Raw genomic sequence first — 18,761 nt, 5'->3', positions numbered from 1 at the left:
CCGAAAGCTCCATTGGAAGTTGGGAAGAGCTCGAAGACGCCTTTCGGGCAAATTTTCAAGGGACTTATGTCCGACCTCCGGATGCGGATGATTTGAGTCATATAACTCAACAGCCCGGAGAGTCAGCCCAAAAACTTTGGAACAGGTTTCTTACTAAAAAGAACCAGATTGTCGACTGTCCGGACGCTGAAGCCTTGGCAGCTTTTAAGCATAGCGTCCGTGATGAATGGCTCGCCAGACACCTAGGCCAAAATAAGCCAAGAACGATGGCCGCATTAACAAGCCTCATGACCCGCTTTTGCGCGGGTGAGGACAGCTGGCTAGCCAGATGCAGCACCATCGACCCCAGTACATCTGAAGTTAGAGATGGAAACGGGAAATCACGGTGCAACAGCAATAACAAACGCCGGAATAAAGAATACAACACGAAGGGCATGGCAGTAAAACGCCGGATTCAAAAGCTCTCGGCCAGGTCAAAAGCCGCCCTCTAAAGGCACCAGGAATGAACTGTCCAGCCTCAACAAAATTCTGGACCAAGTATGTCAGATCCATAGTACCCCTGGTAAACCTGCTAATCATACCCACAGAGAATGTTGGGTCTTCAAGTAGTCCGGCAAGCTCAACGCCGTACACAAGGGGGAGGATACACCAAGTGAAGACGAGGACGAGCCTCCCAAGCAAGACACTGGGGAACAAAAGAAATTTCCACCAGAAATCAAAACAGTAAACGTGTTACACGTGATCAAGGGAAAAAACAACGTGGCACTCCCAGGAAAATATACCCAAGTGCCTATCACCGCGAAGTCCTGCCACTGGTCGTCTCAACCGATCACTTTCGACCATCGCGATTACTCAACAAGTATCCGACGCGCAGGATGGGCTGCCCGGGTATTAGACCCAGTAATTGGCGGATATCACTTCACACGAGTCTTGATGGACAGTGGTAGCAATCTAAACCTAATATATCAGGATACAATCCGCGGGATGGGGTTAGACCCAACAAAAATTCGCCATAGAAATACTACCTTTAAAGGAGTAACGCCAGGCCCAGGGGCTCGTTGTACGGGCTCCCTCCTACTACAAGTTATATTCGGCTCCCCCGATAACTTCCGTCACGAGCATTTAACCTTCCACATCGCTCCATTCCAAAGTGGCTATCAAGCACTGCTCGGACGCGAAGCTTTCGCTCGCTTTAATGCAATACCACACTATGCCTCCCTCACACTCAAGATGCCCGGTCCACGTGGCATCATTTCAGTGAACGGAAATGTCAAGCGATCTCTGCGCGCCGAAGAGAGTGCGGCTGCCTTGGCAGCCGCACACTAAAGGCGCCCGGACCAGCGAAAGCATCCAATAGGTCGTCAAGACCTCAGACACAACTAATCAAGTCCGGCGCCGCTATTTATACCGAATAAATGGTCACACCCCTATTTGTCAATACAAGGGGCTCAACGCGCGCAGACAAGTGGCAATTTCTTCTCATCTTGAATTATACATGGTTTGTTTAAAAACTATCTTTTTGCACGACAACTTTTTCACCTAAATTCCTCTCTTTTACAAACGATCATCGTGCTACACCCGTCCAGGATACGGCACAACGGAGACACAGGCACAGACGTGCAGCAGGGACCCGCTCCAAGGATTCTTTTTAGATTAAGACCCTGCGTAAACCTTTTTTACTGTCTCTTGTTGATACATATCCACCGTTGAGAAGGATGCTGACGTCTTGGCATGTGGCCACGCCAGAACAATGCACGTACCTGGACAAAAGGGGCTTCTTACAAAGGCTATTATTTAGGCCCGGTTTATACCACAAAGACCGAATACCTTAGGGAGTGTTCGGCGTCGCGAGTTTGGCCCTATATGCATCAGCTCCGAATCATTGTCTTTGGTCAAATGTTGGTTTTGCCCGGCTCCTGTGTTTTGGTGCCTTACGTTCCGCTTTACCGGCTAAGGTAGCACCAAGAGAACTACTGCGATTGTGCCCTGGTTCATCCGGACGAGCACCTCAGTAGAGAAAGCCGAAAACTAACTGTCATGATATAGCGTGAGACTGGTCAACCACTCGATGACCTGTTGGAATGTTAGAATTCCTCCGCCTTAACGAAGGGCCGTTTTCCGGCCAGGCATGTACGCACCCCGGGATCGGGAGAGTGCGGAGCCACCAGGGGCTATCTAGTAGCCCCACTGTCAAACTCCTATGGCTAAGTGAAAGTGCTAAAGCATTATAGTCCGGTTGCCTCGCTCGCTCTGCTATCACCTCCTTAATAGGACCAAGACGTTGGGTTAAGTGTGAACGCGTGTTTTTTGCGAGCACCTCCGCATTATATGCGTGGGGGTTGAAGCCGACGGCTGCAATCCTTCAGGTTATACACATGTATACATAAACGGCCGCCCAGTAGGCATCATATTACTTTTAGGCAAAAGTATAAAAATAGCCTTATAAAAATTTATAAAAGCATTTCGCTTACAATGAGATTACATATCACTCAAACATAATATCTTTTGAGCACTGGGTCTCTATCAAACGAGCACCCTCAAGAACTTCTTCAAAGTAGTGCTCAGCAGCCATTAGACCTATGGCCGAATCCCGCGCTGCAACAGTGGTAGCATCCATCTCCACCCAGTATGCTTTAACACGGGCAAAGGCCATCCGTGAGCCCTCTATGCACGCCGACCTCTTCATCACATTAATGCGCGGCACCACGTCAAGGAACTGCTGCACCAAGCTGAAATAGCTGTTCGGTTTTGGCCTTTTCGGCCATAGCTGATCCACAACAGACCTCATGGTGTGTCCGGAAAACCTATTCAGTTCGGCCCATTCGGCTAATTAGTCAGTCAATGAAAGCGGACGCTCGGGAGAATGGAATTGTGTCCAAAACAGCTGGTCCACTTCATGGTTCGTCTGACCCTGGAAGTACTTGGCCGCATCGGCAGCGCTCGCCGCCAAATCCATATATGCATCCTCCGAAGTCCATAGCGGATCCAGAGAGGCATACCGTGGATGTCCGAACTTCCTCCGCAACATAAAGGATTTCCCAGCTACAATATCCCCGGCTTCTCGCAGCTCCTCCTTCTTCGCCCTCATAGCAGAGCGGATGTCTTTTCTCGTCACAGCAGCCTTCTCAAGGTCCGATGCCTTCCCTAGGTTTTCCTTTTCAAGAACCCGGCAACGGTCGGCGGCGGCTTTTAATTCTATGGCCATCTTGGCCATCTTATCTCGGCTCTTGCCAAGCGCGGCCTTCTCGGCTTTCAACTCTTCAACCGCCTTCAAAGCAGCCGCATTACCAAACCTCGCTTGTTCCTTGGCTCGGGCAAGTTCTGCCCGCAAGGCTTCAACAGTGGCAGCTCCATCTGCAGTCACAACATATTAAAGATACTGGCATCATGCTGCTCTTACTATGTGGCGTTTACCAGATAATGACACTTACCCTGTGCCTCGTCAAGCCTTTTGTTAACAAGCTCGATGTCGGCGTCTGCCGCATCCAACTGCCGTTTTAAATGGGCAAACTCGCTAGTCCGGCTAGCCACCGGAGCTTCCATCACCTGCACATAGAGGCAGTATGGTTATTACCTGGGAATATGATCCTCTATTTGTCATCGTTTCCGACGACAACCAGAGTCTCAGGGGCTACTATCTACATAGGGCACAGCTAGCATGTGCAGGACTATCATACATTATTTTACGTACCTCAAAGCATGCCAGTAGACTCATAAAAGCTTCATGCAATCCGCTTTAGGCGGACGAGATTCTCTCCATCACCGTATTCATCAGCAGACGGTGTTCATCTGAGATGGCCGCTCGCCCCACCAACTCCCTCAGAACATCTGATCGCACACCAGACGGTGCCGGACTCTTTTGTCCGCTCTCTTCGGGAGCCGGACACTGGGAGCTTCGGGGGTCAATGGGATTATCTTCTGGCCTCACCGGACTCGAAGAGGCCCTCCGCGACGACACTTCGGGGTCGCCCGCTTCTGGAGCGGAGGAGTCCGGAGGAGGCGTTTCGCTCTCCATCATCTCTAGAAGAAGATCCCCCGAAGACGAGCTCATTTGAGAGGGGCTAAGGCCCGAACTGCAAAGATATATGCGGTGGTTATTTTCTCAGAAGAAAAAGATGGCATACCTGTACTATTAAAGTATTTCGGGTCACTTACGACTCGCTGTAGAATTGATCCCCCCGCGGACTTTGTGCGGCAAAGGCACCCCCCAAGGTAGGACCCTCTGTGGGAGACTTCTTCTCTTGTTTGGAAGCTTCGGCTTCTGAATCCCCGGGCGCAGTCCTTTTCCTCCTCCGGTCGTCTTCCTTCATGGAGACGCTCGCTCCCTCGGTTAGAATGGGCAGCATTGGGGGCCCGCGTCCGCCCGTATTATCCTCCCCAGTATCTTCCTTCAAGGGCTCCGGGCAAGGTGCGACCTGGAGCATCTTTTCCAATACCGGATTGTCCAAACCCTCAGGGAGGGGGGCCGAACACCGAATCAACTTCGCCTTTGTTAGCCAGTCCTGGTCAAAAAGCGAACTCTTAGAAATAACTTTGTAACAAATGAGAGATAATATGTTCGGCCGGAAGATTCCTTACCTGTTCGGCGGTGCGGTTACTGCTCAGGCCCACGTCCTCGGTGATTTCCGGACACTCTACTTGAGGTCCGAAGAATGACTTGTACATCTCCTCGTGCGTCAGGCCGAGGAAATTTTGAATGACACGTGGTCCCTCGGGATTGAACTCACACAAGCGAAGGGGCTGGCGTTTGCAAGGCTGGACTTGACGAACCAGCATAACTTGTATTACCGCAACCAAACTAAAATCTCCATTGAGGAGATCTCGAATGCGGCTTTGAAGTATAGGCACGTCCTTGGCTGGACCCCAGCTCAGACCTCTGCTGATCCATGACATTAGTTGTGGTGGAGGGCCCGGGCGGAAAACAGGGGTGGCCGACCACTTGGCACTTCTAGGAGCCGTGATGTAGAACCACTCCTGTTGCCACAATTCAGACACCTCTGGAATGGAACCTTTGGGCCATGGAGCTCCCATCATCTTGCATATTGAGGCACCTCCACACGCTGCATGTTGCCCCTCGATCATCTTCGGCTTTACTTCAAAGGTCTTGAGCCACAGGCCAAAGTGAGGGGTAACCCGGAGGAAGGCCTCACACACGACAATAAATGTCGTGATATGAAGAAAGGAGTCCGGAGCTAGATCATGGAAATCTAGCCCGTAATAAAACATCAAACCCCTGACGAAAGGATCCAGAGCAAGGCCTAGACCTCGGAGGAAGTGGGAGACGAACACGACATTCTCGTTAGGTTCGGGGGAGGGGACGGCCTGCCCTCGAGTAGGCAGCCGATGCAAAACCTCAGCGGTCAGATATCTGGCCTCCCTCAACTTTTTGATGTCTTCTTCCGTGATGGAGGAAGGCACCCATCGGCCTTGAAGGCTAGATCCGGACATGATTGAAGGTTCGGAGCACCTGACCTGAAATTTGGGTGTTTGAGCTTGAGGTGGGGGAAGGATTCGATTGAGCACGGGAGGAAAAAAATAAAGGCCTTGTCCCTTTATAAAGAGGGTGAATATCAAGCGTCCTCTCCATGGCCGTTTGGACTTGCCTATAGTCTAGGAGTCCTAGAAGCGGTTGGGTTACCCACGCCCGTATTGACGAGAATCTCGGAATAAGGGGACACGATCTCTGCTTCGACGAGACGTGCCAAGGAAACCGCCTCGCATGACACGCTGAGGTGGGACAATAAAATGATTCGAATAAAGGCTTGGCCCTGGTGCGATGTCACACTACGGAATACGTCAGCAGACTAGATTTGTGTAAATGTTATTCTCTCTATGGCAATATGTAGAAACTTATTTGCCAGAGCCGGACACTATCTTTGTGTTCAAAATCTTCTATGAAGTACTTGGAGGAGGAACCCGCCTTGCAATGCCGAAGACAATCTGCGCGCCGGACTCGTCGTCATTGAAGCCTGATTCAGGGGCTACTGAGGGAGTCCTGGATTAGGGGATGTCCGGATGGCCGGACTATACCTTCAGCCGGACTCCTGGACTATGAAGATACAAGATTGAAGACTTCGTCCCGTGTCCGGAAGGGACTTTCCTTCGCATGGAAAGCAAGCTTGGCGATACGGATATATAGATCTCCTACCATTGTAACCGACTTTGTGTAACCCTAACCCTCTCCGGTGTCTATATAAACCGGAGGGTTTTAGTCCGTAGGACAACATACAGAACAACAATCATACCATAGGCTAGCTTCTAGGGTTTAGCCTCTCCGATCTCGTGGTAGATCTACTCTTGTACTACCCATATCATCAATATTAATCAAGCAGTACATAGGGTTTTACCTCCATCAAGAGGGCCCAAACCTGGGTAAAACTTCATGTCCCTTGCCTCCTGTTACCATCCGGCCTAGATGCACAGTTCGGGAGCCCTTACCCGAGATCCGCCGGTTTTGACACCAACAGTTAGGTTGACCTTAATACTTTTGTTGTAGTTGTGGATGCTTGCAATAGAGGTTAATCATAAGTGGTATGCTTGTTCAAGTAAGAACAACACCCAAGCACCGGTCCACCCACATGTCAAATTATCAAAGTACCGAACGCGAATCATACGAACGTGATGAAAACTAGCTTGACGATATTCCCATGTGTCCTCGGGAGCGCTTTTCCTTATATAAGAGTTTGTCCAGGCTTGTCCTTTGCTACAAAAAGGATTAGGTCACCTTGCTGCACTTTTTTTACTTTTGTTACTTTTGCTCGTTACAAATTATCTTATCAAAAAACTATTTGTTACCACTTATTTCAGTACTTGCAGAGAATACCTTGCTGAAAACCACTTATCATTTCCTTCTGCTCCTCGTTGGGTTCGACACTCTTACTTATCGAAAGGACTACGATAGATCCCCTATACTTGTGGGTCATCAAGACTCTTTTCTGGCGCAGTTGTCGGGGAGTGAAGTGCCTTTGGTAGGTGGAATTTGGTAAGGAAAAATTTATATAGTGTGCTGAAATTTACTGTCACTTGTTACTATGGAAAGTAATCCTCTGAGGGGCTTGTTCGGGGTATCTTCACCCTGACCAGTAGAGCAAAGAGTTGCTCCTCAACCTAATGAACCTATTGAAGATGAAATTCCTTATGAGTATCCTTCGGGTATGATAGAAAAACTGCTAGCTAATCCTTTTACAGGAGATGGAACAAAGCATCCTGATGAACACCTAATATATGTGGATGAAGTCTGTGGATTATTTAAGCTTGCAGGTATACCCGATGATGTTGCTAAGAAGAAGGTATTCCCTTTATCTTTGAAGGGAGACGCATTGATATGGTACAGGCTATGTGATGATACCAGACCATGGAATTATAAAAGATTGAAATTGGAATTTCATCAAAAGTATTACCCTATGCATCTTGTTCATCGTGATCGCAATCATATATATAATTTTTGGCCTCGCGAAGGATAAAGCATCGCTCAAGCTTGGGGGAGGCTTAAATCAATGTTATATTCATACCCCAATCATGAGCTTTCAATAGAAATGATTATTCAAAATTTCTCGGCTTTCTGAAAATAATCGCACCATGCTCGATACTTTTTGTGTTGGCTCTTTTATGATGAAGACTATTGGATTTGGATGGGATTTATTGGATAGAATTAAACACAACTCTGAAGATTGGGATCTCGACAAAGGTAAGGAGTCAGGTATGGGACCTAAGTTTGATTGTGTTAAATCTTTTAGGGATACCGATATTTTCTGTAAGTTTAGCACTAAATATGGACTTGATTCTGAGATAGTAGCTTCTTTCTGTGAATCTTTTGCTACTTATGTTGATCTCCCTAAGGAGAAGTGGTTTAAATATCATCCTCCCATAGAAGTAAAAGTATTTGCACCTATTAAAGTTGAAGAAAAGTCTATCACTTATAATGATCCTATTGTTCCTACTTCTTATGTTGAGAAACCACCTTTTCCTGTTAGGATAAAGGATCATGCTAAAGCTTCAACTATGGTTCGTAAAAGCAATATTAAAACATATACACCTCCTGAGCAAGTTAAAGTTGAACCTAATATTGCTATTGTTAAAGATCTCTTGTCTGATAATATTGATGGGCATGTTATTTATTTCTGTGATGAAACTGCTAGAATTGCTAAACCCCGTGATACAGATAAACCTAGACCTGTGATAGGCATGCATGTTATTTCCATTAAAATAGGAGATCATTGTTATCATGGCTTATGTGATATGGGTGCTAGTGCTAGTGCAATAACTATTGACTTATACAACGAAATTATGCATGACATTGCACCTATTGAGTTAGAAGATATTGATGTTACTATTAAACTTGCTAATAGAGATACTATTTCACCAATGGGAATTGTTAGAGATGTTGAAGTCTTGTGTGGGAAAACTAAATATCCTGCTGATTTTCTTGTTCTTGGTTCCCCACAAGATAGCTTTTGTCCCATTATATTTGGTAGACCCTTCTTAAATACTGTTAATGCTACCATAGATTGCACAAGGGATGTTGTTACTGTCGGCTTGGATGATATGACTCATGAGTTTAATTTCTCTAAATTTAGTAAACAACACCGTGAAGAAGAATTGCCTAGTAAGGACGAAATTATTGGTCTTGCTTTTTGTAGCGACCAGACCTCAAATGGTCCAATCTCTGTGCTCAGGTGTCATCCCTGGATTAGTAATGCTGAAACCACACAGTACTTGAAGGATTTATAACAGAGTAGCAATCACACACTTATTACATCGAGAGGCTCACAAGAGAACTTACTACAGTAAATATGGCTTAAGGCCATCTAATAACGATAACAGCGGAAGGCTTGGAAGATAAGTGAGTCCATCAACTCCAATGGCATCACTGAGTATAGAACCATGACCTAAAAGGCTTCTTACTCGTCGTCTGAAAAGTCTGCAACATGAACGTTGCAGCCCGAAACGGGTCAGCACATGGAATATGCTGGCAAGGTAACACATAAAGAACAATGAAAGGAATAAGACTATACTACATGCATATTTGGCTGGTGGAAAGCCCTATGGTTACAGTTTGCGTAAAGCCAATTTTTCCCTACTGCAAAGGAATAAATTTTATTTAACTATCATGGTAGTTATTAAACATTGAGAATGGTTGACAGCATTCTCAATCCCAATTAAGCATCATCATTAAAACCCAACAAATTTAATTACAGTAACATGATGAGATTCACATGATAATCCAATAACTAGATACTCAAGATGTCCATAACCCGGGACACGGCTAACCATGATTAGTTTATACACTCTGCAGAGGTTTGTGCACTTTTCCCCACAAGACTCGATCTCCTCCGTTAGAATTCTTGCATTGCATGGTGTTTGAGAAACGGATGACCGAGACATAGTCTTTCAGAAGTGCTAGCACCTTACGAACGGGTAGACCGTACCAACCTACATCCCCTACATCTGCTAGTCTACCACTGTAAGAGTTCGCATGACTTAGTCAACTATGCTAGAGCCCATAATAGCTTATGGCTGCACACGGAAGTTTCTAGTATGAATAATCTCATGATCCCTTTGAGCCTAAGTGGCGGTCCAAAGAAAAACAGGCAATAGCTGGAATACCCATGTGCCTCAATCCTCCTAGATGTGTATTTAAGTTGCCACCTTAGATAAACCAATTAAAATATCCATCTCACATCTGTCATGGATTTCACTCACCCAATCCACGTCTACTAGCTTAGCATGGCATAAAAGCAAACATAGAAGTAACTCCCAAAGGTTTGATAATAAAACATGTAATAGGTACTACCTCATCTACTTCCCAAACCCACAATTTAATTAGATCCTAATCATGCAATGTGTGAGGGTTGATCTAATGCAATAAAAACTGGGTAGTAGGAGGTATGATCAAAGTGTTACTTGCCTTGCTGATGATCCGTGAAACCTAGCGATTCGAAGTAGCAAGCGGCGCACTCCGGATACTCTATCACAAACAAACAAGCATGCAATAAGTACTCAACTAATGCACAGGTAAAACTCGAATAAGAGATCTAACCAGAAAGCTCAACTTAAGAACTCCAGTTGGCAAAAAGAACCAAATCGAACGAAACAACGAAAGACAAACGGCAAAAGAAATAAGCTCCGTTTACTAATCTGAATCTAGGTCAAATTTTACTGAGGAAAAAACTTGTTTAAGTTGGTTAAACGGAAAGAGGGTTTTGAGACGAAACTCCAGGCGCTTGAATCGCCTGATTCCGATAAACGAGCGAAAAGTTAAACTGAAACGAACATCGGATCAGAAATCGCGATCAGAAAAATCACGGATTTAATCCGAGATAAAGAAAAACGACGAACAGGTTAACGAACGTTCGTTAACTGGAACTAAACGATGAACGCATTTGGTAAAATGTACGAACGAGCGAACGCTCGCTAAATAAATAAACCAGAGAAAAACCAATCTATTAAAAAACGAAAACTAGGATTTTCTAAAAAAACCGAAACGGCTTTTCTCAAAAAACCGGCGGCGGCGGCTACCTCGGCTCGGGGCTCCGGCAATGCTCCGGCGGTGCTCTGGGCGGCGGCGGGTGGTGTGGGGCGGCGGCTACGGCGGCGGCGCGGGTGGCGTGGGGAGGCGGCGGCGGTGTGGGGCTCCAGGGGGGCTCGGCGGGGTTATAAAGGAGGGGGGGCGAACTTGGCGAAGGGGGCGGCCTCGGGAGGTGTGTCCTCCCCGGACTCGGCAGCGGCGGCGGTCGGGACTCCGGTCCCGACCCGGGCGGGAGGCGGCGGCGGCTGCTGGGCCTGCCTGCTCGGCTAGGCCCTTGGCCCAGTCGGGCGCGAGGTCTCTTTTTTTAAGAAAATAATATCCCTGTGACTAAAAAAATTCTAAAGAAATAAATAAAAATCTAAAAATTCCAAAACAAATTTTCACCGTCTAAATAAAATATTTTGAACAGGATGAACATTTTCTTGGCCCTAAAGGCAATTTTTGAAAACGTGCAATTTTTCCTAAATTCAAATAAAAATAGCAAATAAAACCAAAATAAAATCTTATTTGATTTTTTATTAAATCCTCAATATTTTTTTATTTTGGGAAAGTCATTTTATTCCCTCTCTCAAAATTTTATAATAGAAATAATTGAAGATAAAATAAATCAAATCAAATGACCCTATTTTCAAAATTTGAGAAAACCCAAATATGAAAATAACGAAATCCCCAACTCTCTCTGAGGGTCCCTGAGTTGCGTAGAATTTCTGGGATAAACCAAAATGTAATAAAATATGATATGCAATGATGATCTATTGTATAACATTCCAAATTGAAAATTTGGGATGTTACAAACCTACCCCCCTTAAGATGAATCTCGCCCTCGAGATTCGGGTTGGCTAGAAAATAGGTGAGGGTGGTCCTTCAACAGATCTTCCTCTCGTTCTCAGGTGGCTTCATCCTCCGTGTGGTGGCTCCACTGAACTTTGCAAAACTTAATAACCTTGCTGCGGGTAACTCGACTGGCATACTCAAGAATTTTGACTGGTTTCTCCTCGTAGGTCAAATCACTGTCCAACTGAATCGCTTCCAGCGGCACTATATCTCTCAGCGGTATATCAGCCATCTCCGCGTGACACTTCTTCAACTGGGAAACGTGGAACACATCGTGAACTCCTGACAATCCTTCAGGCAATTCCAACTTGTAGGCTACTTCTCCCATACGTTCCAAAACTTTGTATGGTCCTACAAAACGTGGCGCTAACTTTCCCTTAACTCCAAAACGCTTAACTCCTCGAAGTGGAGATACTCGAAGATAAACTCGGTCTCCGACTTCGTAAACTATTTTCTTGCGTTTTGAATCTGCGTAGCTCTTCTGCCTGGACTGGGCTACCTTGAGCCTATCGCGAATCAATTTTACTTTCTGTTCAGACTCCTTGATCAGATCTGGTCCAAACAACTGACGGTCTCCAACTTCATCCCACGACAACGGGGTCCTGCACCTCTTTCCGTACAAGGCTTCGAAAGGGGCCATCTTCAAACTGGATTGATAACTGTTGTTATAGGAGAACTCTGCGTATGGCAAATTGTCATCCCAACTAGATCCGTAATCTAGCGCACAAGCTCTCAACATATCCTCCAAAATCTGATTGACTCTCTCGATCTGTCCATCTGTCTACGGATGGAAAGCTGTACTGAACTCTAGCCTGGTACCCAAAGTTTCATGCAACTGATTCCAGAACTTTGACGTAAACTGGGTTCCTCTATCTGATACAATGCTCCTTGGAACTCCATGCAGACATACGATTCTGGTCATGTATATCTTTGCCAACTTGGCACTAGTATAGGTAGTCTTCACTGGAATGAAATGAGCTACCTTTGTCAAACGATCGACTACAACCGAAATCGAGTCATAGCCTGAACGAGTTCTAGGAAATCCTGTAATAAAATCCATGCCTAGCTTATCCCACTTCCATTCGGGTATCGACAATGGTTGTAGCAATCCTGCTGGCTTCTGATGCTCTGCCTTTACTCTCTGACATACATCACAAACTGCTACATATTCCGCAATATCCTTCTTCATTCCGATCCACCAGAACGTATCCTTCAAATCCAAATACATCTTGGTATTTCCTGGGTGAATCAAATATGGTGAATCATGGGCCTCTTGCAAAATTAATTTCCTGATCTCCGGGTCATTAGGCACATAAACACGGTCTTCAAACCATAAGGTATCGTGCTCATCCTCACGAAATCCTTTAGCTTTTCCTTTGCTCATTTTCTCTTTAATAGAAGCAATCTCCTTGTCAGCCTTTTGAGCTTCTCTGATCTTATTCATCAAAGTAGACTGAATCTCCAATGCTGCTACATAGCCTCTCGGAACTATCTCCAAACATAGCTCACGAGGATTTTCGGCTAACTCCCTTGGTAAACCTCCCGTCATTAAGGTGTTGACATGAATTTTATGGCTCAACGCGTCAGCTACTACGTTAGCCTTTCCAGGGTGATAATGCAATCTCATATCATAATCCTTGATGAGTTCCAACCATCTCCTTTGTCTGAGATTCAACTCCTTATGCGTGAAAATATACTTCAAGTTCTTGTGATCCATGTACACCTCACAATGGTTTCCAATGAGAAAATGTCTCCAAGTCTTCAACGCGTGCACTACGGCTGCTAACTCCAAATCATGCATAGCATAATTCAACTCATGAGGCTTAAGTTGTCGTGAGGCATATGAAACAATTCTTCCTTCTTGCATAAGCACTGCTCCAAGTCCTCGACGTGAAGCATCACAATACACCTCATAATCCTTGGTCTGATCTGGCAAAATCAACACTGGTGATGTAACCAAGCATTTCTTCAACTCCTGGAAACTAGCCTCACATTCCTCAGTCCATATGAAATTGGTATCCTTCTTCAACAACTCTGTCATAGGCTTTGCAATCTTCGAGAAATTTTCGATGAATCTTCGGTAGTATCCTGCGAGTCCAAGAAAACTCCGGATCTCTCCAACTGTTGTTGGGGCTTCCCAATTTGTCACAGTATCAACCTTGGTGGGATCTACTGCTATACCTTTTCCAGATATAACGTGTCCGAGGAATCCAACTTCCTTCAACCAAAACTCACATTTGCTAAACTTGGCATATAACTGATGTTCTCTGAGCTTACCAAGTACCAAACACAAATGCTCCTTATGCTCCTCTTCATCCTTCGAGTAAACTAAGATGTCATCAATGAACACTACGACGAACTTATCCAAAAATTCCATAAACACTTTGTTCATCATGTTCATAAAATATGCAGGTGCATTAGTCAAACCAAATGACATAACGGTATGCTCATACAGCCCATACCTAGTGGTAAAAGCCGTCTTTGGTATATCCTGTTCTCTAATCTTCAACTGATGGTATCCTGATCGCAGGTCGATCTTGGAAAATACCTTAGCTCCTTGCAATCGATCAAACAGATCATTGATCATCGGTAGTGGGTACTTGTTCTTGATGGTTACTTCATTCAATCCTCGATAATCAAAACCATCCTTAGTGATCCATCCTTCTTCTCCACTAGAAGTACTGGCGATCCCCAAGGTGAAGAACTTGGGTGAATATAACCCTTATCTAGTAACTCCTTAATCTGCTTCTTAATCTCTTCCAAATCCTTTGCGGGCATCCTATATGGTCTCTTAGATATTGGCCCTGTGCCTGGCAAAACCTCAATCAAAAACTCAATATCTCTATCCGGTGGCATGCCTGGCAACTCTTCTGGAAATACATCAGGGAAATCCTTCACTACTGGTACTTCCTCCTGCACAACTCATGTTAGGCAATTTACTTGAGTCCTTTTCGGCACATGCCGGGATACATACTTGATCCTTCTCCCTTCTGGGGTGGTAAGAAAAATTGACTTACTGGCACATTCAATGTTCCCTTCATACTTCGATAACCAATCCATGCCTAATATCACATCCAATCCTTGAGATTCCAATACTATTAGGACTGAGGGAAATAGGTAGTTACCAATCCTTAATGGTAACCAATCACGCCATAGACTAGCCATATACTCTGCTCCCGGCGAGGTTACTAACATGGGTGACCTAAGGGCTTGGGTTGGCAGTTGATACTTATCCACAAATCCCCTTGATATGTATGAATGCGATGCGCCAGTATCAAAAAGAACGAGTTCAGTAAATGACTTAACCAAAAACTTACCTATTACTGCATTGGGCTGGGCTTCAACCTCCTCCACATTTACGTGGTTCACCTGTCCCCTGTTGAAAGGGTTCGGCTTCTTCCCAGAGCTTCCATTGCCATTTCCATTCGGGGCTTCAGGACATTCATTGGCATAATGTCCGGTCTTCAGTCACTTAAAGCAAGTGACTTGGCTCAGGTCTCTCTTGGCTGGGGTTGATGGATTGGTACGGTTCTGGCCGTTGCTTCCTCCATTCCCATTACCATTCTTGGTGCCATTATGATTGTGCGAGCTACCTCCTCCATGGGTATGCTGAAAATGTCCTCCCGGTCTAGGGGTAAAACATGGCTTCTGCTAAGCTCCTGAATTGTACTTCCCTTGTCCATACTTCCTCTTGCGGTTCTCAATTTGCTGCTGCTTCCCTTCAATCATGAGGGCACGATCTACCAAATCCTGGTAGTTGTTGAAGGTTGCTACCATCAACTGCATGCTCAGCTCATCATTCAATCCTTCCAGAAACTTCTCCTGCTTAGCTGCATCCGTAGCAACGTCATCAGGGGCATAACGTGCTAGATTACTAAAGTCCTCCACATACTGGCCAACTGTCCGCCCTCCTTGGCGCAAGTTGCGAAACTCTCGCTTCTTCATGGCCATAGCTCCTGATGAAACATGGGCAGTACGGAAAGCCTGCTAGAACTGGTCCCATGTGACAGTATCGACAGGGAAAGTGGCTGTGAAATTCTCCCACCATGATGCTGTGGATCCTTCAAGCTGGTGTGCGGCAAACTTCACATTTTCCGCATCTGTGCATCCTGCCGTGGTCAATTCCCTTGCTGTCTTGCGGAGCCAATCATCTGCTACTATCGGCTCGGTGCTGCTGGAAAACACCGGCGGATTCAGCCTAAGAAAACAGGCTAAGTGATCAACATGTGGTGGTGGGTTGTTGTTGTTGTTCCCCTGATTCTGATTCTGGGCTAGCAATTGCATCAATGTGTTCTGCTGTTTGATCAACTGGGTGAGCTCAGGTGGGAAGGTAAATCCGGGGTCACGTCTCGAAGGCATCTGAGGGTTTAGAAAAGATGAGATTTAAGAATAGAGAGGGGTCTAGAGAGAAAACACTACCCATATGCACATGAGGCAAAAGCAAATAATTCACTTCATTCAATCAAACAAGGGCATACAATCAATCTAACTATCGCAAAAGTGCTCAGACTACTATATTTACATGGTGGACTACTACTACTGATGGGGTGGTCTACTAGAAATATTCTTCGGTTGCAGATTCCATGATATCTGCTCCAGCTTCATCAACATAGTCATCATCGCTATCATCAGGATCTGAGTTGGTGTCGTCCATGATGATGTAGTCTTCCGGGCGAATCTCCTTGGGCTCTTTGTCTTCCTCTACTGGTGTAGGGTCTCCCATAAATATTCCAATCTTCTTGATCAGATCGTCATTCTTCTCCACTAATACTTTGATTTCCTCTTCATAATCTTCACATGTAGCCTTGAGTTCTTCCTCCAGTTCCTTGATTCTTTTCCTTGCCTTCTTCAGGTCTATCATGTCGGTGCACATCTGGTTCTCCTGGTGGAGAATGTGCTGGTTTAACTCCTAGATAAAGGCTGCAATTGACCTATCCTTCCTGGTGATGATCATCTCCCAGTGCTCATCTCGGCGCCCATAAATCTGGTAGATAGTATCCTTGAGATCATTGCGGTAAACATCTCCAATGCGTCCCATGGCGATGTGAGCTGCCATGCTCTTTCCTAGACTCCATGTTGGTGCATCAAATGAAAACTCTATAGGTTCAATGACTGGCATGAACGTCCTTCCTGGAACTTGAACTTGAATCATCCAGCGCTCTTCTTCAGGTAAAGTGGCGTTGTAGGTCCCGATGAAGCTTGGTACTCCGATGTTCAGATATCTAGTGACTTCCTTCAAATGACGTCCTAAAGGTGTATCTTCATCCGGTCGTGTGAACTTGTTCCTTGCATCCGCCATCCTAAAAGAGTAGAAAAGATGAGGAGTCAGAATGAGAAGAGAGTAGTGATCTAGGGCTTTAGCTTAGTGGTCGTGTCCTATAGTCAGCGTGTGCTCTGGTACCATCTTGTAGCGACCAGACCTCAAACGGTCCAATCTCTGTGCTCAGGTGTCATCCCTGGATCAGTAATGCTAACACCACACAGTACTTGAAGGATTTATAACAGAGTAGCAATCACACACTTATTACATCGAGAGTCTCACAAGAGAACTTATTACAATAAATATGGCTTAAGGCCATGTAATAACGATAACAGCGGAAGGCTTGGAAGATAAGTGAGTCCATCAACTCCAACGACATCACTGAGTATAGAACCACAACCTAAAAGGCTTCTTACTCGTCGTCTGAAAAGTCTGCAACATGAACGTTGCAGCCCGAAATGGGTCAGCACATGGAATATGCTGGCAAGGTAACACATAGAGAACAATGAAAGGAATAAGACTATACTACATGCATATTTGGCTGGTGGAAAGCCCTATGGTTATAGTTTTGCGTAAAGCCAATTTTTCCCTACTGCAAAGGAATAAATTTTATTTAACTATCATGGTAGTTGTTAAACATTGAGAATGGTTGACAGCATTCTCAATCCCAATTAAGCATCATCATTAAAACCCAACAAATTTAATTAGAGTAACATGATGAGATTCACATGATAATCCAATAACTAGATACTCAAGATGTCCATAACCCGGGACACGGCTAACCATGATTAGTTTATACACTCTGCAGAGGTTTGTGCACTTTTCCCCACAAGACTCGATCTCCTCCGTTAGAATTCTTGCATTGCATGGTGTTTGAGAAACGGATGACCGAGACATAGTCTTTCAGAAGTGCTAGCACCTTACGAACGGGTAGACCGTACCAACCTACATCCCCTACATCTGCTAGTCTACCACTGTAAGAGTTCGCATGACTTAGTCAACTATGCTAGAGCCCATAATAGCTTATGGCTGCACACGGAAGTTTCTAGTATGAATAATCTCATGATCCCTTTGAGCCTAAGTGGCGGTCCAAAGAAAAACAGGCAATAGCTGGAATACCCATGTGCCTCAATCCTCCTAGATGTGTATTTAAGTTGCCACCTTAGATAAACCAATTAAAATATCCATCTCACATCTGTCATGGATTTCACTCACCCAATCCACGTCTACTAGCTTAGCATGGCATAAAAGCAAACATAGAAGTAACTCCCAAAGGTTTGATAATAAAACATGTAATAGGTACTACCTCATCTACTTCCCAAACCCACAATTTAATTAGATCCTAATCATGCAATGTGTGAGGGTTGATCTAATGCAATAAAAACTGGGTAGTAGGAGGTATGATCAAAGTGTTACTTGCCTTGCTGATGATCCGTGAAACCTAGCGATTCGAAGTAGCAAGCGGCGCACTCCGGATACTCTATCACAAACAAACAAGCATGCAATAAGTACTCAACTAATGCACAGGTAAAACTCGAATAAGAGATCTAACCAGAAAGCTCAACTTAAGAACTCCAGTTGGCAAAAAGAACCAAATCGAACGAAACAACGAAAGACAAACGGCAAAAGAAATAAGCTCCGTTTACTAATCTGAATCTAGGTCAAATTTTACTGAGGAAAAAACTTGTTTAAGTTGGTTAAACGGAAAGAGGGTTTTGAGACGAAACTCCAGGCGCTTGAATCGCCTGATTCCGATAAACGAGCGAAAAGTTAAACTGAAACGAACATCGGATCAGAAATCGCGATCAGAAAAATCACGGATTTAATCCGAGATAAAGAAAAACGACGAACAGGTTAACGAACGTTCGTTAACTGGAACTAAACGATGAACGCATTTGGTAAAATGTACGAACGAGCGAACGCTCGCTAAATAAATAAACCAGAGAAAAACCAATCTATTAAAAAACGAAAACTAGGATTTTCTAAAAAAACCGAAACGGCTTTTCTCAAAAAACCGGCGGCGGCGGCTACCTCGGCTCGGGGCTCCGGCAATGCTCCGGCGGTGCTCTGGGCGGCGGCGGGTGGTGTGGGGCGGCGGCTACGGCGGCGGCGCGGGTGGCGTGGGGAGGCGGCGGCGGT

The sequence above is a fragment of the Triticum urartu genome, chromosome 2A (genome assembly GCF_056163025.1).
Source record: "Triticum urartu cultivar PI428250 chromosome 2A, HENAU_Tu73, whole genome shotgun sequence".
In the NCBI taxonomy this organism is placed as follows: Eukaryota; Viridiplantae; Streptophyta; class Magnoliopsida; order Poales; family Poaceae; genus Triticum; species Triticum urartu.
The sequence above is the reverse complement of the archived record's forward strand: the minus strand, read 5'-3'. Positions refer to the sequence as shown.